Source organism: Haematobia irritans, chromosome 3 (assembly GCF_050003625.1).
Source record: "Haematobia irritans isolate KBUSLIRL chromosome 3, ASM5000362v1, whole genome shotgun sequence".
In the NCBI taxonomy this organism is placed as follows: domain Eukaryota; kingdom Metazoa; phylum Arthropoda; class Insecta; order Diptera; family Muscidae; genus Haematobia; species Haematobia irritans.
Genome location: NC_134399.1, coordinates 64,995,291 through 65,015,776, shown reverse-complemented (window position 1 = coordinate 65,015,776; position 20,486 = coordinate 64,995,291). Strand labels below are relative to the sequence as shown.

Here is a 20,486-nt window from a genome sequence, read left to right as displayed (position 1 = left end):
TTTTTTTTGTAAACCGTTTAACATTTTTATTAAATAGTTTTATTGAAATGTTTTCATGAACATACATAAAAATAAAAAAAAAACCAGAAGCCTGGGGAAACTTTGAAAATAAAAAATGTAAAATCAAGTTTAAAGAATGGTGCTTGTATGTATAAGCACGTGGAGTTGGAAACTTAGTTTTTATTGATGGGAGAAGGAACGCCAAAATGTTTCTTTGGTTGTAAATCAATGACAAATTTCGTACTTTTAATGAAATTTGTCGTTCCTTTTACGAAGAAAATTCTTTCGGTGTACTCCCCCATCATATGGTGATGGTGGATAAGTCTATAATACCGCTGCAAAATTGAATTTTAAATGGTATTATGACTTTTTTCGAGCATTATAACATCCCCCATTTATTTCCAAAATCCCAGAAATGTTTCAATAATCACAATAATTTCCGAAAACGACGCTAAAATGTTTACAAAAACCACTGTTTTGAGATGTTTTTTTTTTTTTTGTGATCAACCTCATCCCCAACGGCATTGCAATTTTGCGGCACTACGACAATTGGTGATAACTAGAGTCGCCCGGGGAGAATGAGAGCCAAAGCAACGCGCAATGGTCTTTCGGTGCATAGCGCAGTACTGAAGACACTCAATTGAACTCAGCAAAACGAATGTGTGTGTCCGTGTCAATTAACGGCGGCTTAACATGACTTGAGGCAAAAATCACAAAATAAAAAATCCCAGAAAAAAGACAACAACAAGATTTATGAGCAATGACGTATAGCACAGAATGTTGTTGCTACGTAATAGGATGCTGCCAAAGCGTGTTGCTAAATCTTCATAGGTAACTGGCAACATTTTACTGCCACTTTATCGAAAATAATTGGAAATAATGTCAATGTGGAAGAAATTTAAACGAAATTGTTAAAAATAATAAAAACTAAAGATTTCTTATGGTTTTCCACCCCATTTATTCGCTGTAATCAACAAACACAATAGATTTGAAAAAATAATTATGCTCCCTTGTCATAGAGCAATTTAGGGGTGGCAAACAAATGGCATTTTCAAATTTATCATTGAACAAGCGGCGCTCACAAGCAGTCGTGGCCGAGTGGTTAAGGCGTCTGACTCGAAATCAGATTCCCTCTGGGAGCGTAGGTTCGAATCCTACCGGCTGCGAAAAATTGTGTTTTGCATTTTTTTGTTTTGAAAAAAAAAAAAAAAATAAAAAATAGCCTGAACTCATTAGTATAACACATTCGTAGCGAATGTCGGTAGACCAATTTAAATGATGATATAATTGATTCACTATATTCAAATTAAACACATTTAATTAATTTATTGTCTATTTTATCATCAACGAAATTTTAAAATTAAGAATTTACTCACTTTTGAACCCCACTGTAGATATTGTTCTATAATTAGACGACCATCACTTACGGCCAATTTCATGTAGCTCTGTTAGGTTTTAACTCCCAGTTAACAGAAAGTAATATCGAAATATCTTCTCTCCGGTTAACTTTAACTGAGAATTTTTCAGCAGTTAAGATCCTAACTGACATATGGAATATATAAGCAAGATGTCAGATATGTCCATAGTACGGTTTAAAGTTCGTTCGTTAGCTAACGGAGCACTAACGGGGTTCCATGAAAATGGGCGTTAAAGTGTTATTATTCATAAAATAATGATCCGACCACTGTGAGATTTTTACTGTAGTCAGTAAGCATTAAAGAAAATCTTATGAAAATATCGCCTTTTACATAATTTGAGACATAAATTCGGTAGTTTCATATAATGGAAAGCTGTTGATATAAATGAAATATTTTAATCGGGAATATTGAGTTATATGGTAATTATATCAAACTAAAGACAAATATTAATACGCGGAAAAAAACAGTTAACCAACCACGAAGAAAAAATTTTATCAAACTTTGAATATTTAGATTATTTTTACAAAATTTAGTATTACAAACCTTGACATCACGCCGATATCACAAAAATAAGTAAATATAAATTCAAGAAAATTATTTTTTTTTCAATTGCCTTTAGTGCCAAGAGGGGCGCATTTGTAGTAAAATTTACACATTTTAAGAAATAATGAACTTATTTGTGAGAAGTACGATATTAGTAAATCTGTATGTTTCATTTGTGTATAAATTTTGCCGGTTTTTAGTTCATTTAACTAACGAACGCAAAAACTTTTAAAGTCGAGGAAACTTTCTACACACATAATAATTCCATGAACTAAAATAGAGATCACTTGACATTAGTCAATCCATTGTGGAGAGTACATAAGATTCGGCCGCACTTACGGCCGCACATACTGTTATTCTTATAATGACTTCGATTAAATTATAATAAATAATTTATGAATTTGTTTGCGAAATCGCCTTTAGTTTGCTGAGTTCTTCTTCAACATAATTAATTTTTCCCTTTTCTTATGTTTTCTATTTAATATACATATTGTATTTGTTGCTCTAATTTGATTTATTTTTGCTTTAACTATTTTTTTACCCTCCACCATAGGATGGGGATACCCCCCATTAACTTTGTCATTCCGTTTGTAACACATCGAAATATTGCTCTAAGACCCCATAAAGTATATATATTCCGGGTCGTGTTGAAATTCTGAGTCGATTTGAGATGTCGTCCGTCAACAAGCTATCGACTTGAAACTTGGCATAAGTAGTTGTTATTGATGTAGGTCGGATGGTATTGCAAATGGGCCATATCGAATCACTTTTACATATAGCCCCCATATAAACCGACCCCCAGATTTAGCTTGCAGAGCCTTTTAGAGGAGCAAAATTCATCCAATCCGGTTGAAATTTGGTACGTGGTGTCAGTAACAACCAAGCAAAAATTGGTCCATATCGGTCCATAATTATATATAGCCCCCATATAAATCGATCCCCAGACTCGGTTGAAATTTGGTACAAAGCGCTATATGGCCGCTAACAGCCATGCAAAAATTGGTCCATATCGGTCTATAGTTATATATAGCCAATGGCCAATCACACAAAAATTGGTCCATATCGCCAAAACTAATCTACCAAAATTTTATTTCTGTAAAATATTTTGTCAAAATTTTATTTCTGTAGAAAATTTAGTTAAAATTTTATTTCTGTAAAAAATTTTGTCAAAATTTTATTTCTATAGAAAATTTTGTCAAAATGTTATTTCTATAGAAAATTTTATCAAAATTTTATTTCTATAGAAATCTTAGTCAACATTTTATTTCTATAGAAAATTATATACGTATTTTATTATATACGTATTTAATCGGCCTTTTTATACCCTCCACCATAGGATGGGGGGTATATTAACTTTGTCATTCCGTTTGTAACACATCGAAATATTGCTCTAAGACCATAAAGTATATATATTCTGGGTCGTGGTGAAATTCTGAGTCGATCTGAGCATGTCCGTCCGTCCGTCTGTTGAAATCACGCTAACTTCCGAACGAAACAAGCTATCGACTTGAAACTTGGCACAAGTAGTTGTCATTGATGTAGGTCGGATGGTATTGAAAATGGGCCATATCGGTCCACTTTTACGTATAGCCCCCATATAAACGGACCCCCACATTTGGCTTGCGAGGCCTCTAAGAGAAGCAAATTTCATCCGATCCGGCTGAAATTTGGTACATGGTGTTAGTATATGGTCTCTAATAACCATGCAAAAATTGGTCCACATCCGTCCATAATTATATATAGCCCCCATATAAACCGATCCCCCGATTTGGCTTGCGAGGCCTCTAAGAGAAGCAAATTTCATTCGATCCGGCTAAAATTTGGTACATGGTGTTAGTATATGGTCTCTAATAACCATGCAAAAATTGGTCCACATCGGTCCATAATTATATATAGCCCCCATATAAACCGATCCCCCGATTTGGCTTGCGAGGCCTCTAAGAGAAGCAAATTTCATCCGATCCGGCTGAAATTTGGTACATGGTGTTAGTATATGGTCTCTAACAACCATGCAAAAATTGGTCCACATCGGTCCATAATTATATATAGCCCCCATATAAACCGATCACCAGATTTGACCTCCGGAGCCTCTTGGAAGACCAAAATTCATCTGATTCAATTGAAATTTGGTACGTTGTGTTAATATATGGTCTCAAACTTCAAAATGGGTCGGTATCGGTCCATAATTATATATACGCCCCATATAAACCGATCCCCAGATTTGACCTCCAGAGCCCGTTGGAAGAGCAAAATTCTTCCAATTCGGTTGAAATTTGGTACGTGATATTAGTATATGGTATCTAACAACCATGCAGGAATTGGTTCCTATCAGTCCATAATTATATATAGTTCCCATATAAACCGATCCCCAGATTTGACCTCCGGTGCCTTTTGGAGAAGCAAAATTCATCCGATCTGCTTGAAATTTGGTACGTTTTGATAGTATATGATACCACAACCCAAGTAATTCGATTGTGGATGACAGTCTTTCGTAGAAGTTTCTACGCAATCCATGGTGGAGGGTACATAAGATTCGGCCTGGCCGAACTTACGGCCGTATATACTTGTTTTTGTTTAATATATCCCCCGTATGGACTAACTTACAATTTAGAAGACGGTGTTAAGGATTTTTTAAGATACCTCGCCATCGGCAAGTGTTAGCGCAACCCAAATAATTCGATTGTGGATGACAGTCTTTAGTAGAGTTTCTACGCAATCCATGGTGGAGGGTATCGAAGATTCGGCCTGGCCGAACTTACGGCCGTATATACTTGTTTACTATTATTTTTTAATACATAAATTTATTTACAATTATATTTGTGGATTTATGACAAAACCCCATACGTCTAAAAGCTCAATTTTATAGGAGAGCGAAAATACACCTTTACGGTGTCTCAAAAACTTCTGTAGAAAAGAATTGGAAAATGTTTAATATTTATGTGATAGACCTTTCCGATAGCTTATTTGCCAAACCACCTAGAACCCCCCGATTATGAGAAAATTAGGAATTACCGACTTATGTTGTTTTGTCATATGATATTTTATTTTAAAAAACAAGTAAGTAAAGTCTAAAGTCGGGCAAAGCCGACTATATTATACCCTTCACCGCTATGTAGACAAACATTTGTGTTACCATCTCAACTACATCAAATTTGAAATCGGCTAACGCCCTGGAATGAAACACAATGTTAATAAAAAAGTATGGGAAATATGAAGCGAGAGAAATTTTAATGCAATTGTACATGTGCGATTTATCAGGCGATACTTATGTATTCGAGATATCGGACAATTTGAGTAACATTTACAATTCTTGCTTTATCTAATTCTGAACCAAATTAGATCAAACTTGACACACACAAATATCATATTATATGTATTCTCCTTGGAAACTATCCAGTCCATTGGAGGTAAATCCCATTAAAAATGGGTCTAAAATATGAAACAGTTTACCATATTTCCACAACTTTGGAGCTATATATAATCTGAACCGATTTTGACTAAATTTAACATGCATAGTTAGAATAATTATTCTGCAATCTCTGCAAAATTTTACGAAAATCGGCTTTGGCCTCTGTTGCCATATGAGTCTAAATCGGACGAAAGATATATATGGGAGCTATATCTAAATCTGAACCGATTTGGCTGATATTTTGCAAGTTTTTCGAGGCTCATAAAATATTCTGATGCACGGAAGTTGAAGAACATCGGTTGATAAACACGCCAATTATGACCAAATCGGAGATAAATATATATGACAGCTATATCTAAATCTGAAACGATTTTTTTTCCAAATCAATAGCGATTGTCTTTGCTCCAAAAAACGACCCTGTGTCAAATTTGAGGACGATCGGACTGAAACTGCGACCTGTACTTTGCGCACAGAAATACATGAACATACAGACGGACAGACAGACAGACGGACAGACAGACGGACGGACATCGTTAAATCGACTCAGAATTTAATTCCTAAGACGATCGGTATACTAAACGATGGGTCTCCGACTCTTCCTTCTTGGCGTTACATACAAATGCACAAACTTATTATACCCTGTACCACAGTAGCGGTGACGAATATAAATAACATCATTATTTATGGTGTTTTTGTCACATTGCATCATGATCATATTCTGACTAAAAAAACAACACAACTGAAGTTAAATATGCGTTTATTTTTATTTGTTTTTCGACAAAACACCATGACTCGAAATATGTTGTTTTGTAAAAAAAAAAACCAGTAAGGAAAGTCTAAAGTCGGGCGGGGCCGACTATATTATACCCTGCACCACTTTGTAGATCTAAATTTTCGATACCATATCACATCCGTCAAATGTGTTGGGGGCTATATATAAAGGTTTGTCCCAAATACATACATTTAAATATCACTCGATCTGGAAGAATTTGATAGACTTCTACAAAATCTATAGACTCAAAATTTAAGTCGGCTAATGCACTAGGGTGGAACACAATGTTAGTAAAAAAATCTGAAATCTGAAGCAATTTTAAGGAAACTTCGAAAAAGTTTATTTATGATTTATCGCTCGACTAAGCAGTGGCGATTTTACAAGGAAAATGTTGGTATTTTGACCATTTTGTCGAAATCAGAAAAACATATATATGGGAGCTATATCTAAATCTGAACCGATTTCAACCAAATTTGGCACGCATAGCTACAATGCTAATTCTACTCCCTGTGCAAAATTTCAACTAAATCGGAGTTAAAAATTGGCCTCTGTGGTCATATGAGTGTAAATCGGGCGAAAGCTTTATATGGGAGATATATCCAAATCTGAACCGATTTCAAGCAAATTTGGCACGCATATTCTACTCCCTACGCTAATTCTACTCCCTATGCAAAATTTCAACTAAATCGGAGCAAAAAATTGGCCTCTGTGGGCAAATGAGTGTAAATCGGGCGAATGCTATATATGGGAGCTATATCTAAATCTGAACCGATTTTGCTGATATTTTGCAAGTTTCGAGACTCATAAAATATTCGGATGTACGGAATTTGAGGAAGATCGGTTGATATACACGCCAATTATGACCAGATCGGTGAAAAATATATATGGCAGCTATATCTAAATCTGAACCGATTTTTTCCCAAATCAATAGGGATCGTCTTTGAGCCGAAACAGGACCCTATACCAAATTTTAGGACAATCGGACTAAAACTGCGAGCTCTACTTTGCACACAAAAATACATCAACAGACAGACAGACAGACAGACGGACATCGCTAAATCGACTCAGAATTTAATTCTAAGCCGATCCGTATACTAAAAGGTTGGTCTATGATTACTCCTTCCTGGCGTTACATACAAATGCACAAACTTATTATACCCTGTACCACAGCAGTGGTGAAGGGTATAAAAATGGTCAACTACACAAACCTTATGTGGACTTATGTTGTTTTGGCAAAAGTATCATACAAGTATTTCGATTTTAGTTACAACATATGATGTTATTTTAAACATTCGCGACTTATGGTGTTTTCACCATTCTATATCTCCCGATCTAGTGCAAATATTGAAAATTTGTAAACACAGAAAGATGCTCTTTCAAAAACTACACATAACATAAAATTGTCCTATCTCGACTTATGGGGTTTTGTCATAAGTCCATAGATATATTTTGGTTTCAACTTTAGTGTTTTTTTTCTCGCACGTATAAATAAATAAACAAATAACTAAAAAAGAAATAAAGAAGAAAAAACAATGTGCGTTGGCCGGGAATCGAACCCGGATCAACTGCTTGGAAGGCAACTATGCTGACCATTACACCACCAACGCCACTGTCGTCGGTCGAGTGAAAACATCTACTTCAATGTAGTCGAAGCTTTAAGCTTTTTAAATAAAAAGCTTTTGTTATTTTGCTAAAACACATCGTACGATGTACAATAGTATTCATCTATTTTAATCAATGCCAACAATGCTTGAAATAGTTGTTATCTTTAATTTATTATAAAATTTAAATAAACGATTTTTATACCCTCCACCATAGGATGGGGGGTATATTAACTTTGTCATTCCGTTTGTAACACATCGAAATATTGCTCTAAGACCCCATAAAGTATATATATATTCTGGGTCGTGGTGAAATTCTGAGTCGATCTGAGCATGTCCGTCCGTCCGTCCGTCTGTTAAAATCACGCTAACTTCCGAACGAAACAAGCTATCGACTTGAAACTTAGCACAAGTAGTTGTTATTGATGTAGGTCGGACGGTATTGCAAATGGGCCATATCGGTCCACTTTTACGTATAGCCCCATATAAACGGACTCCCTAAATTTGGCTTGCGAGGCCTCTAAGAGAAGCAAATTTCATCCGATCCGGCTGAAATTTGGTACATGATGTTAGTATATGGTCTCTAACAACCATGCAAAAATTGGTCCAAATCGGTCCATAATTGTATATAGCCCCCATATAAACCGAACCCCCGATTTGGCTTGCGAGGCCTCTAAGAGAAGCAAATTTCATCCGATCCGGCTGAAATTTGGTACATGGTGTCAGTATACGGTCTCTAACAACCATGCAAAAACTGGTCCACATCGGTTCATAATTATATATAGTCCCCATATAAACCGATCCCCCGATTTGGCTTGCGAGGCCTCTAAGAGAAGCAAATTTCATCCGATCCGGCTGAAATTTGGTACATGGTGTTAGTATATGGTCTCTAACAACCACGCAAAAATTGGTCAACATCGGTCCATAATTATATATAGCCCCCATATAAACCGATCCCCAGATTTGACCTCCAGAGCCCCTTGGATGAGCAAAAATCTTCCCATTCGGTTGAAATTTGGTACGTGATGTTAGTATATGGTATCCAACAACCATGCAGGAATTGGTTCCTATCAGCCCATAATTATATATAGCTCCCATATAAACCGATCCCCAGATTTGACCTCCGGTGCCTTTAGGAGAAGCAAAATTCATCCGATCTGCTTGAAATTTGGTACGTGGTGATCGTATATGATATTTAACAACCATGCCAAAAGTGGTCCATATCAGTCCGTAATCATATATTGCCCCATATAAACCTATCCCGAGATTTGGTTTTGGAGCCTCTTGGAGGAACAAATTTCATCCGAGTCAGTTGAAATTTGGTACATTGTTCTAGTATATGGTCGTTAACAACCATGCCATATTGGTCTATAGTTATATATATCCCTCAGATAAAGCGATTTCCAATCACACAAAAATTGGTCCATATCAAGTTCATAATTGTATATAGCCCCCATATAAGCGACCCCCATATTTCAATTCTGGCTCTCTACGTACAAAAAGTCCATATCGATTCGTAATTATTTGTAGACTTAACTATACATAACTTTTTTGTCTAATATATACCACGTATGGACTAACTCACAATTTAGAAAACAATGTTAAGAAGTTTTAAGATACCACAACCCAAGTATTTCGATTGTGGATGACAGTCTTTCGTATAAGTTTCTACGCAATCCATGGTGGAGGGTACATAAGATTCGGCCTGGCCGAACTTACGGCCGTATACACTTGTTTTTAAATTGGAATTAAAAAATAGTATATTACAAAGGAAACAACATTTCTGTTAGATTTTAATATGACAATAATGTCTAAACCAATCTTGGATTTTTTATGGATTTTGGATTATAATCACAAATATGGAGAGAGATCTCTACACGGTTTCACCTGGGCATGTGGTTATCTTTAGCAATCATTTTAATATGCAATGCGAAATCTATTTTTAAGTTTAATACTCAAATGTAAAAACTTATTGTACTGTGGGCGATATCGAGGTTTTAGCGTCAAAAAATCTTCCCACCAAGTTAGCTTCACAAAATTTGGTGAATAAATTTGTAGTTATAAAAAAATGGATTTAAGCTAAAATGGGCGGAACACGCCCCTTCTTAAAGTAATGCCTATAAAAATCTTCAAGCAAAGTGGGTTCAACAAAAATATGAGTACTCTTGTTATCACCTGTTAAAATTTTTGTAAATACTAACAGCTGTTTGTGCATAAACTGGGTTGCCAAATGTAACAATTTATATTAATTTTTATACCCACCACCATAGAATGGAGAAGGGGGGTATAATAAGTTTGTCATTCCGTTTGTAACACATCGAAATATCGATTTCCGACTATATAAAGTATATATATTCTTGATCAGGGAGAAATTCTTAGACGATATAACGATGTCCGTCTGTCCGTCTGTCTGTCTGTCTGTTGTAATCACGCTACAGTCTTCAATAATGAAGCAATCGTGCTGAAATTTTGCACAAACTCGTCTTTTGTCTGCAGACAGGTCAAGTTCGCAGATGGGTTATATCGGTCCAGGTTTTGATATAGTCCCCATATAAACCGACCTCCCGATTTGGGGTCTTGGGCTTATAGAAATCGTAGTTTTTATCCAATTTGCCTGAAATTTGAAATCTAGAGGTATTTTATGACCATAAAGAGGTGTGCCAAAAATGGTGAGTATCGGTCCATGTTTTGGCATAGCCCCTATATAGACCAATCTCCCGATTTTACTTCTTGGGCTTATAGAAACCGCAGTTTTTATTCAATTTACCTGAAATTGGAAATCTAGAGGTATTGTAGGACCACAAATACGTGTGCCAAAAATTGTGAGTCCATATTTTGGTATAGCCCCCATATAGACCGATCTCCCGATTTTACTTCTTGGACTTATAGAAACCGCAGTTTTTACTCAATTTACCTAAAATTGGAAATCGAGAGGTATTGTAGGACCACAAATACGTGTGCCAAAAATGGTGAGTATCGGTCCATGTTTTGGTATAGCCCCCATATATACGAATCTCCCGATTTTACTTCTTGGGCTTATAGAAACCGCAGTTTTTATTAAATTTACCTAAAATTGGAAATCGAGAGGTATTGTAGGACCACAAATACGTGTGCCAAAAATTGTGAATATCGGTCCATATTTTGGTATAGCCCCCATACAGACCGATCTCCCGATTTTGCTTCTTGGGCTTATAGAAACCGCAGTTTTTATTCAATTTACCTAAAATTGGAAATCGAGAGGTATTGTAGGACCATAAAGAGGTGTGCCGAAAATGGTGAGTATCGGTCCATATTTTGGTATAGCCCCCATATAGACCGATTTCCCGATTTTACTTCGTGGGCTTCTAGAATCCGAAGTTTTTATCCTATTTGCCTGAAATTGGAAATCTAGAGGTATTTTCGGGTCATATAGAGGTGTGCCGAAAACGGTGAGTATCGGTCCATATTTTAGTATAGCCCCTATAAGAACGATCTCCCGATTTAACTCCTTGGGTTTCTAGAAACCGTAGTTTTCATCTGATTTGCCTGAAATTGTAAATATTCTGGTATTTTAGGCTCACAAAAACGTGTAGCGGATTAAGTTTTTATCGGTCCATTTGGTAATGCCTCCATATAGACCGACTTCACTTCTTGAGGGTGTAGAAGGCGCACTGATCATGAAAATTGCTTGAAACTCAATGTAAAATTTCCAGATTTTACTTCTACAGATTTAAGATTTCAAATCAAGACGTTATTTTATAATTTTCTTGCACACTTACAAGAGATGTTAATGATTCCTCTAAAACTCAAACAAAAAATGGTTCTTATAAATCCAGAATTGATATAGTCCTCATATGTGAAATCTTTAAATTTATCTTCGGGAAGTGTCCTGAAGTCCTCAAGCCCTCCTGAAATTTCAAAGGAAACCCTAATATTTGGTTCATGGTGGTGGGTATTTAAGATTCGGCCCGGCCGAACTTACTGCTGTATATACTTGTTTAATATCAATATGTTGATAATTAAACCCTTAAGGTGGGTATTAAGTTCGAGTTTAGCCGCTAATTTTCACTAAAGTGAAAACTAAATGAGTTAAAAACGTCATAAAATTATACACATTTGTCGCAGATTTCATTATAACTTGATGGGGAATATCCCAATGCAAATTTTCACAAAGTTTATATTCCTTAAAATGAATTATTAAAGAAAAGTAATCGTGAAAAACTGACAATTTTAGCGGCTAAACTCGAACTTAATACTCACCTTTAATAGAAAATATTAAAAAATTTAAAGCTGAAAAATTGATTTTTGCCTCCATAATTGCGTTTTCGGCCATAGTTGTTTGGCATGAAATATTGCACATATTACACGGCTCTGTTGTATTTTGGCCCATTCAAACATCTTGAGATGAGCGACTGGTAACCCTACCAGATGATGACTGTCGAAATCCGGTACATTGCACCGCTCAAACCATACATTTTAAATTGTATATAAAATTTTATTTATTGAGTAAAATAAAAACATAACAGTCCATGAATTTTCGGGACGGGATTTATCCCGATTGGCGGATTTTTTTTATTTTGAATCCCATGATTTTACGGGATCCAGAAAAAATAATCCAAATTTGTTAAATTTGTGGCTTTTTAGGATTTTTATACCCTCCACCATAGGATGGGGGGTATATTAACTTTGTCATTCCGTTTGTAACACATCGAAATATTGCTCTAAGACCCCATAAAGTATATATATTCTGGATCGTGGTGAAATTCTGAGTCGATCTAAGCATGTCCGTCCGTCCGTCTGTTGAAATCACGCTAACTTCCGAAAGAAACACGCTATCGACTTGAAACTTGGCACAAGTAGTTCTTATTGATTTAGGTCAGATGGTATTGCAAATGGGCCATATCGGTCCACTTTTACGTATAGCCGGCTGAAATTCGGTACATGGTGTTAGTATATGGTCTCTAACAACCATGCAAAAATTGGTCTACATCGGTCCATAATTATATATAGCCCCCATATAAACCGATTCCCCGATTTGGCATGCGGAGCCTCTAAGAGAAGCAAATTTCATCCGACCCGGCTGACATTTGGTACATGGTGTCAGCATATAATCTCTAACAACCATGCAAAAATTGGCCCACATCGGTCCATAACTATATATAGCCCCCATATAAACCGATCCCCCGATTTCATCCGCTCCGGCTAAAATTTGGTACATGATATTAGTACACAGAAAAAAATATCACCAAAATATTTCCAATTAAAAGGTTAATTGAAGTTGAAAGTTTTTTCAATTAATAAATTAATTGGTACAATTAACTTTTTAATCAAGATAGAAACATTAAGTTAATTAAGTCAATGATTGAAAATTTTAAAATTTTTAATTAAAAAGTTAATTGATACAATAAACTTTTATCATATTCGGAAGACTAAGTCAGTTAAAAAAGTGATTAACATTTTTTTAAATTTTTAATTAAATTTTTTTTTTTAAACAATCAATTGTTAATCCAACTAAAAATTCTAAGCCAATTCAAAAGGTAATTGAAAATAGTGTGTACACACAAAAAATTTTTTCTCTGATTCAATCACCAAATTAATTGATCCAATTAATTTTTTAATTGAAATGTCTTCAATCACGAAAATGATAATATCAATCACAGTTTTAATTGGGCATAGAAAAAATTCTTGATTAAAAATTAATTGATCTTTTCAGCAAAATTCAATTAATTTTTGAATTGATTCAATTAAAAATTTAATTGATGTTGATTGCAAAACGCAATTAATTTATTAAGGTAACTATTTTTAAAAAGGTAACTATTTTTAATTATTTAGTTAGATTGGCTTAGAGTTTTTATTTGGATTAACAAATGATTGTTTGAAATACATTTTTAATTAAAAAATCAGCACTTTTTTAACTGAATTAGTCTTCCGAATTTGACTAAAAAGTTAATTGTATCAATTAATTTTTTAATTAAACATTTTAAAAATTTCAATCATTGACTTAATTAACTTTATGTTTCTATCATGATTAAAAAGTTAATTGTATCAATTAATTTATTAATTGAAAAAATTTTCAACTTCAATTAACTTTTTAATTGGAAATATTTTGGTGATATTTTTTTCTGTGTATATGGTCTCTAATGACCATGCCAAAATTGGTCCACATCGGTCCATAATTATATATAGTAGAGGTGTGCACGTGAGTAATAGTTTACTCACGCTCACGCACGCTCACGACTGAAAAATCATACTCACGCGCACTCACGCACGATATGTTTTGGTAGGACTCACGCACACTCACGAAAAGAATATTTGTATTCACGCACACTCACGCACGAAAACGTTGTGACTCACGAAAAATATCGTAACTCACGAAAAATATCGTGACTCACGAATAATTTTATGATTAATTTACCTTACCGAAGTGTCTGAAAACATGAGCATTATTAAAATCGAGAGTGTTATAAAACCCTTAACATCCCAGGTGTCACTAAAATTGTAATTGAATTTAACTCTTAAGCGTTTTATGTTGGAGAGCAGGTATATTTTCGTGAGTGTAATTATTTACTCACGCCAACAACCATGCAGGAATTGGTTCATATCAGTCCATAATTATATATAGCCCCCATATAAACCGATCCCCAGATTTGACCTCCAGTGCCTTTTGGAGAAGCAAAATTCATCCGATCTGGTTGAAATTTAGTACGTGATGGTAGTATATGATATTTAACAGCCATGCCAAAAGTGGTCCATATCAGTCCATGATCATATGTAGCCCCCATATAAACCGAGATTTGGTTTTGGAGCCTCTTGGAGGAGCAAATTTCATCCGAGTCAGTTGAAATTTGGTACATTGTGCTAGTACGTGGCCGTTAACAACCATGCCTTACTAGGTCCATATCGGTCTATAGTTATATATAGCCCTCAGATAAATCGATCCCCAATCACACAAAAATTGGTCCATATCAAGTTCATAATTGTATATAGCCCCATATAAGCGACCCTTATATTTCAATTCTGGCTCTCTACGTACCGTGCAAAAAGTCCATACCGATTCCTAATTATTTGTAGACTTAACTATACATAACTTTTTTGTCTAATATATACCACGTATGGACTAACTCACAATTTAGAAAACGATTGAAGATACAATAACCCAAGTAATTCGATTGTGGGTGACAGTCTTACGTAAAAGTTTCTACGCAATCCATGGTGGAGGGTACATAAGATTCGGCGTGGCCGAACTTACGGCCGTATATACTTGTTTTTATTAATAAATTGGTATCTTCATTCAGTGTAAACGACCATTAACCCTTATACTACGTTGGGTATTAGGTCGTATTTGTCATCACCGAGTTTTTTATTAAATTGAACCAAATATTTTGATGCTGCAGATTGTTATTACTCAGAATATTTAAAGAATCCCGGGATTTTTTCGGCATCCCGGCTTGACTATTTTGAAATCCCGGGATTTATAAAAGTCGATCCTGAATGAAAATATAATATGTTTGGATGCAAATATACATTACTTTAGAAATTGCCTATAAACACATATATATGTTTAGAAAGAGAGACCAAGAGAGTACGAGTATGCTGCAAGTAATAAAATGGATGTAGCCATTTGGCACCTTAAAAATATATTCAAACACAGAAGATCTCATTAAAGGTTTTTTTCTACCAGTTTATGCCTAACGTAAAATATAATATGTTTGAACGAAATTAATTGATTCAATTAATTTTTTAATTGAAATGTCTTCAATCACGAAAATGATAGTATCAATCACAGTTTTAATTGGGCATAAAAAATTCTTGATTAACAAATTAATTGATTTCATTAGCAAATTTCAATTATTTTTTTAATTGATTCAATTAGAAATTTAATTGATGTTGATTGCAAAACTGAATTAATTTTTAATTAAAAAGGGTAGCTATTTTCAATTACTTTATGAATTGGCTTAGAGTTATTCCTTGGATTAACAATTGATTTTTTGAAATAAGTTTTTAATTAAATATTAAAAAATGTTCATCACTTTTTGTAACTGACTTAGTTTTCCGAATTTGATTAAATTTGTGTGGGAGTCTATGTTACATAAGCGATTGTAACGGTAACATATTTGCATTTTTGGAAAAATTCTATTTTTCAACATTTAAGAGCATCGACAATAAAATATTTAATTTTATGAAAATATTCAGCTACGGCCGATTATTGCGTATTTTGCCTAATATCGGCTTCGGCAAAAAAAAATTCCGTTTCGACCGAGCTCTACTGGATACCAAATACAACTTTTGGAAGCGAAATGTGTGTGCTATACACAATATTAAATTTTTACTACGAATTCTCAAAAGTTGTCAAAAGGAGTCATATTTGTAGATATCGGGTAAAACATATGTATAGGAGCTATATCCAAAACTGAACCGATTTCTTCCAAAGTCACAAGGGGTTCCTTTTTGACGAACGAAATTTTAGACAAAGCTTTCTTTTGACTTTAAAAAATTATTGTAAACGCAAATAAATATATTATGAGCAGCGCTAATCGATGCAACGCTTGTCAGAAATTCGGATTTATTTTCTCTTAAAGAAAATACTTTGCTTCAAAGGGGAATTTCGTTTGTCTATAAATTCTTTGCAGAGTAAAGTATTATTTCTTTGGGTGTACTTATGATAAATTTTAAGTTGATTGGACCAAAACTGCGACGAACCTGGGTAGATCAACTCAGGGACAGGCCCTGAGCAATAGAGAGACACCATGTGTATTATAAAAAAATGGAAAAAGACATGCCCTGTTCCAAAGATTTTGTCTTTACACTAATGATTTTGGTATTGATTCAGGACAAAGCTGAGAATCGAAGTAAGGATTTTATGTTAAGATAAAATTCTCGTTTAAATTTGAGTTTTGCTTAGGAAGCAAATTTTAATTTATTCGTTTTTTTCAGAGCTATCAAAGTCCTTTAAAAACGTGTTAAGGACTACTTAAAATTCAAAATTCAGACTTTAAATTATGTTATGTTTCCATTAAAAAAGTCTTTAAAATAAAGTTGTGAGGAACATCTCCTATTTGTAAACGCTTGTTTGCCTTGTCAAGATGCAAAATAAAAAAAAATCAATTTAAAGATTTAATTTTTCAGAATTATTTAAGCCAAGTTGGGTATAGCCGAACGAAAGTTTCGTTCATGTAAAGGTACTCAGATTTATTTCCAACCACTTAACACTAAGGACAAATCGACTTCATTGAAAACTTTATCGACTTTTGGGCAAAGAAAAAAACTTTGTAGCAGAGTCTTCTGTGCTAACTAAAATTCGCATTCGTGTTTTAATGAAATCTTTGGTCTAGCGACATATATTTTTCAGCGAAAATATACAACAATTGTTTCTAAAATGTCTTATTTGAATCGTTCCTTTCCATCAAAAAAAATCTTTCAGTGTATGTTGTCCCAAGTCGTAGTCTAGAATTAATGAAATCTTTGTCTTCTAAATAAAGAATTCTTGTCGAAAGCTTCTAATTTTTTCGATTTATTCACAAGAGGCGTTGGTGGTGTAATGGTCAGCATAGTTGCCTTCCAAGCAGTTGATCCGGGTTCGATTCCCGGCCAACGCAAATCATTTTGTCAAACATGTGAAAATTTGTTTGGTTCATCTAGAACATGCCATTTTTGTATTTCCAAGACAAAAACCATCACCTATTAATACAACAAATTCACACTGTTTATTTATATTTGATTTCATATTAGACTCTCAAATAGAATCGACATGTTTTACTGTCCAATGATTGAGCAATTGATAAAAATCAACTGGAATTGATAACAACATTCCAGTAGGAAAACAATTGAATTTACTGTGTACACATAACCATAGCGATATACGATGAGCAAACACTTGTTCTGGTGTATTTCTCATGGGCTGAGAAAATATAGAAATAAAATTTTGACAGAATTTTATATAGAAATAAAAATTTGACGGAATTTTTTAAATAACTAAAATTTTGAGAAAAAGGTGACAAAATTTTCTATAGAAATAAAATTTTGACAGAATTTTATGTAGAAATAAAAATTTGACGGAATTTTTTAAAGAACTAACATTTTGAGAAAAATGTGACAAAATCTTCTATAGAAATAAAATTTTGACAAAATTTTCTATAGAAATAAAATTTTGACAGAATTTTATATAGAAATAAAAATTTGACGGAATTTTTTAAAGAACTAAAATTTTGAGAAAAAGGTGACAAAATCTTCTATAGAAATAAAATTTTGACAAAATTTTCTGTAGAAATAAAATTTTTGACAACATTTTTATAGAAATGATATGATGAAAAAATTTTCTATAAATCTAAAATGTTGACACAAATTTCTATAGAAATAAAATTTTTACAGAATTTTCTATAGAAATAAAATTTTGACAAAATTTTGTAAAGAAATAAAGTTTTGAGAAAAGTTTCTATAGAAATAAAAAGTTGACAAAATTTTCTGTAGAAATAATATTTTGACAAAATTTTCAATAGAAATAAAATTTTGAAAAAATCCTATAGAAATAAAATTTTTGACAAACTTTTCTATAAAAAAAAAAATTGAGAAAATTTTCTATAGAAATAAAAAGTTGACAAAATCTTCGATAGAAATAACATTATTACAAAATTTTCAATGTAAATAATATGTTGAAAAAATTTTCTATAAAAATAAAGTTTTGACAAAATTTTCTATAAAACTAAAATGTTGACATAATTTTCTATAGAAATAAAAGTTTGACAAAATTTTCTATAAAAATAAAATTTTCACAAAATTTTCTATAGTAATAAAATTTTTCTAAAATTGTCTAAAGAAATAAAATTTGTATAAAACTTCCTAAGAAATAAAATTTTGACAAAATTTTCTATAGAAATAAAATTTTTGACAAATTTTTCTATAAAAATAAATTTTTGAGAAAATTTTCTATAGAAACAAAATTTTGACAAAATTTCCCAAGAAATACAATTATGACAAAATAAAATTTTGAAAAAAGTCCTATAGAAAAACAATTTTTGACAAATTTTTCTATAAAAATAAAATGTTGAGAAAATTTTCTATAGAAATAAAAAGTTGACGAAATCTTCTATAGAAATAACATTTTTACAAAATTTTCAATGTAAATAATATGTGGACAAAATTTTCTATAAAAATAAAATTTTGACAAAATTTTCTATAAAAATAAAATGTTGATAACATTTTTTATAAAAATAAAATGTAGACAAAATTTTCTATAAAACTAAAATGTTGACATAATTTTCTATAGAAATAAAAGTTTGACAAAATTTTCTATAAAAATAAAATTTTGACAAAATTTTCTACATTAATAAAATTTTTCTAAAATTTTCTAAAGAAATACAATTTTTATAAAACTTCCTAAGAAATAAAATTTGAAAAATTTTCTATAGAAATAAAATTTTGACAAAATTTTCTATAGAAATAAAATTTTGACAAAATTTTCTATAGAAACAAAATTTTGATGAAATTTCCTAAGAAATTGTTGACAAATTTTTCTATAAAAATAAAATTTTGAGAAAATTTTCTATAGAAACCAAATTTTGACAAAATTTCCTAAGAAATACAATTATGACAAAATAAAATTTTGAAAAAAGTCCTATAGAAATACAATTTTTTACAAATTTTTCTATAAAAATAAAATGTTGAGAAAATTTTCTATAGAAATAAAAAGTTGACGAAATCTTCTATAGAAATAAAATTTTTACAAAATTTTCAATGTAAATAATATGTGGACAAAATTTTCTATAAAAATAAAATTTTGACAAAATTTTCTATAAAAATAAAATGTTGACAACATTTTTTATAGAAATAAAATGTAGACAAAATTTTCTATAAAACTAAAATGTTATAATTTTCTATAGAAATAAAAGTTTGACAAAATTTTCTATAAAAATAAAATTTTGACAAAATTTTCTATAGTAATAAAATTTTTCTAAAATTTTCTAAAGAAATACAATTTTTATAAAACTTCCTAAGAAATAAAATTTGAAAAATTTTCTATAGAAATAAAATTTTGACAAAATTTTCTATAGAAATAAAATTTTGAAAAAATCCTATAGAAATAAAATTTTTGACAAATTTTTCTATAAAAAATTTTTTTTTGAGAAAATTTTCTATAGAAATAAAAAGTTGACAAAATCTTCTATAGAAATAACATTATTACAAAATTTTCAATGTAAATAATATGTTGAAAATATTTTCTATAAAAATAAAGTTTTGACAAAAGTTTCTATAAAACTAAAATGTTGACAAATTTTTCTATAGAAATAAAAGTTTGACAAAATTTTCTATAAAAATAAAATTTTGACAAAATTTTCTATAGTAATAAAATTTTTCTAAAATTCTCTAAAGGAATAAAATTTGTATAAAACTTCCTAAGAAATAAAGTTTTGACAAAATTTTCTATAAAAATTTATTTTTGACAGTATTTTATATAAAAATAAAATTTTGACAACATTTTCTATAGAAATAAAATTTTTGACAAATTTTTCTATAAAAATAAAATTTTGAGAAAATTTTCTATAGAAACAAAATTTTGACGAAATTTCCTACGAAATTGTTGACAAATTTTTCTATAAAAATAAAATTTTGAGAAAATTTTCTATAGAAACAAAATTTTGACGAAATTTTCTAAGATATACAATTTTGACAAAATTTTCTATAGAAATAAAATTTTGACAAAACTTTCTATAGAAATTGAATTTTGACAAAATTTTCTATAGAAATAAATTTTTGAAAACTTTTTCTTT

The 20,486-nt window shown here is 31.9% G+C and overlaps 3 non-coding genes across 3 annotated transcripts; 2 read left to right on the top strand and 1 right to left on the bottom strand.

Moving 5' to 3' along the window:
• The first annotated feature begins 1,084 nt into the window (after window positions 1-1,084).
• Window positions 1,085-1,166, top strand: TRNAS-CGA (transfer RNA serine (anticodon CGA)). Its single transcript has one exon. It is a non-coding gene; the product is annotated as a tRNA-Ser (tRNA).
• Window positions 1,167-7,677: 6,511 nt separating this feature from the next.
• Window positions 7,678-7,749, bottom strand: TRNAG-UCC (transfer RNA glycine (anticodon UCC)). Its single transcript has one exon. It is a non-coding gene; the product is annotated as a tRNA-Gly (tRNA).
• Window positions 7,750-17,246: 9,497 nt separating this feature from the next.
• On the top strand, window positions 17,247-17,318 carry TRNAG-UCC (transfer RNA glycine (anticodon UCC)). The gene has a single exon. It is a non-coding gene; the product is annotated as a tRNA-Gly (tRNA).
• The last annotated feature ends 3,168 nt before the right edge of the window (window positions 17,319-20,486 follow it).